The 2,849-nt window shown below is 37.7% G+C and overlaps 1 pseudogene; it reads right to left on the reverse strand.

The window, feature by feature from the left end:
• Window positions 1-1,953: 1,953 nt before the first annotated feature.
• On the reverse strand, window positions 1,954-2,644 carry LOC134363390 (ribosomal RNA small subunit methyltransferase NEP1-like; annotated as a pseudogene).
• Window positions 2,645-2,849: the final 205 nt, after the last annotated feature.

The raw sequence follows: 2,849 nt of genomic DNA on the forward strand, positions 1-2,849 counted from the left end.
CAGATGGCATCACTGCCAAATTCTACCAAACATTTAAAGAAGGACTAATACCAATTCTTCTCAAACAGTCCCAAAAAATTGAAAAGGGGGGAATACTTCCAAAATCATTCCATAAGACCAGCATTGCCCTCACACCAAAACCTAAAAAGACACAACACGAAATACTATAGACACATAGATGTGAAAATCCTCAACAAAGTACCAGTGAACTGAACCCCGCAGCATATTAGAAAGATCTTTCACCATGATCAAGTTGGATTCATAAGGATGAAATAATGATTCAAAGTACACAAAAATTAATAAATATGAATGAAGGAAAAAACATATGATCATTTCAATAGCTTCAGAGAAAGGGTTGGATAAAATTCAACACCCCTTCATGATAAAAAACATTCAACAAATTTGATATAGAAGTCACATACATCAACACACTAAAGACCATATATGACAAACCCACAGCTGATATCATTCTGAGTAGATTAAAGTTGAAGGCTTTTCCTCTAACATCTGGAACAGGATAGGATGCCTACTTTCCTGAATCTTATTTATCATAATACTGGAAGTTCTAGCCAGAGCAATAAAGCAAGAGAAAGCAATAAAGTGTACTCAAATTGGGAAGAAATAAGTAAAACTACCCCTGTTTTCAGATGACATGATCATATACATAGAAAACCCTACAGATGCCACCAAAAAATTCCTAGAATGAATAAATAAATTTAAGAAAGTGGCAGTATACAAAATTAACATACAAAAAACAATAGCATTTCTATATATCAATATCAAAATATCTGGAAAAAGTCAAGAAATTAATCCAATTTACAATACCTACAAAAAAAATGAAATACTTGGGAGTACATTTAACCAAGGAGGTCAAAGATCTGTACAATGAAAATGATAAAACATTGGTGACAGAAATCAAAGAAGTCATATAAATGAAAAGATACTCCATATTCATGGGTTGGAGGAATTAACATCATCAAAATTACCCAAAGCAATCTACAGATTCAACATAACTCCTGTCAAAATACCAATGAGATTATTCACAGAAATAGAAACAATCTTAAAATTTGTATGAAACTGCAAATGACCCTATACAGCCAAAGCAATCTTAATCAAAAAGACCAAAGTTGGAGCATCACACTACCTGATTCAAAATATGCTATAAAGCTATAGTAACCAAAATAGCATGAATATCAATATGAAGACTAAAAGACAAAGCTATTAAGCTAATAACAAATACAACAACCATATAACAGATAGGCAATATTAAAAGATATAAATTGAAACAAAAGACTGTCAGAAAGTTGGTGGGGGGATGATGTCAAAGTGTAAAGTCGGCTTTGTTTTTTTTTTCTATTTTCTTTGTGATAAAAGTTAAGTTGTTATTAGTTTGTTATTGTATCATTTTTTTCCTCTAGAATTTCATAGTCCTATGGTGATGTGTTTCCCTACTCAGCTGCTCTTACTCCATATGTATCTAGTCCTTTCAATTCACTCTCTACTGTTTCCTACCCATTTATTCATTTATCTTTTTTTCTTTCACTTACCAATACGGTACTAGAGACCTTTCATCTTAGACAAATTAATCCTCAAAGATGGCCAATGAAACTGCAACAAAAATAGCAAAAGCAAAGCTAACCCCAAAGTAATAGGCAATCAGTGATTTGAAATATATTCTCAAGAGAAATGGCCCATAAAATGATTCCAGGGTTGTGGGGTAGATGGATCACAGATAAACTGGCAGGGTTGGGCACTTCCATGTTTCCTGGAAGAGGTCAATTCAAAGCCCTGACCCAGTATTTAGAGAATAAAAACACAGCAAATATACAGCCTTGGCTTCCCCAAATTCCATTGTCTTGGTGCAGGAAGGTCATCTTCCAGCAACCAGTTAATTACAGGGTCAAGGGAAGCAATGACAACAGTCCTTTGTTTCAGAACAAGGTTCTGTTGCTGTCAAATGACACCCCACACTTCTTCAAAGGCTGTGGTAAGTTTTGCACAGGTGAGGGCAGCAGAAAGGGGATACTTGCTTATGAACAACATCTTCTCTGTATCCTCCACATTGACCTTGCCATGGGCAAAGTTTCCCACCACAAAAACGATAGAGTCACTGCTGGGCACCAACTCTTGCACATCACTGATGACTGGGATGGAAAAAGAAGTGCCAGTCTTCAACATCCAACTGAGAGAAGACTGGATTCTTAAGTACCTTCAAGATCTTCTGGGGGCCATCAGTTACTCAAACACTGAGTTTGCATAAAAGCCATGATGCCACAAAAGTGATCAAAGGTTCTAGGAACTCAAGTCTGCAGGTTCACTTCAATCTTCTGCATGTGAGTGTAAACCTATAGCAAGCCAGCTTGGTTCAGGGGACTCTGGTGGGATATGTCTGGTCTCACTTCCTCAGGGTCCTGTCCATTCTTCAACAACATAGACTTGTGCTTGTCACAGTTGAGAACTCATATGTCTTCTTTACCTTGACTGTCTCCAGACTGGCCCCTTCCAGCAGCACAATGAGCCTCCAGCCTCCCGTTTTGCTTCCTGCCTCAAGTCGGGGCTGCTTGCATGCTAAAGCATCCCAGTCCTGTTCCTGCTCCCCACTGTGCCACTCATGAGGTTGGAATACATCTATGGGCATGGCCATTTTCTATGCCACTCTCTTCTGAGTGTCCTACAGGGCCGTGCATTTATTCCCTGCTCCACATTTCACCTGAAAAAAAAAAAAGACAGATGCCATTGAAAATCTGGCTGTAAAATCCTTGGGAACTACATTATAGAATAACAGAAAAAAATTCAGAAATGTTATCTACCCCCCTCATCTTCTGAAGGAGAAACTGAGGCTCAGAAAG

This window comes from Cynocephalus volans, chromosome 14 (assembly GCF_027409185.1).
Source record: "Cynocephalus volans isolate mCynVol1 chromosome 14, mCynVol1.pri, whole genome shotgun sequence".
Lineage (NCBI taxonomy): Eukaryota > Metazoa > Chordata > Mammalia > Dermoptera > Cynocephalidae > Cynocephalus > Cynocephalus volans.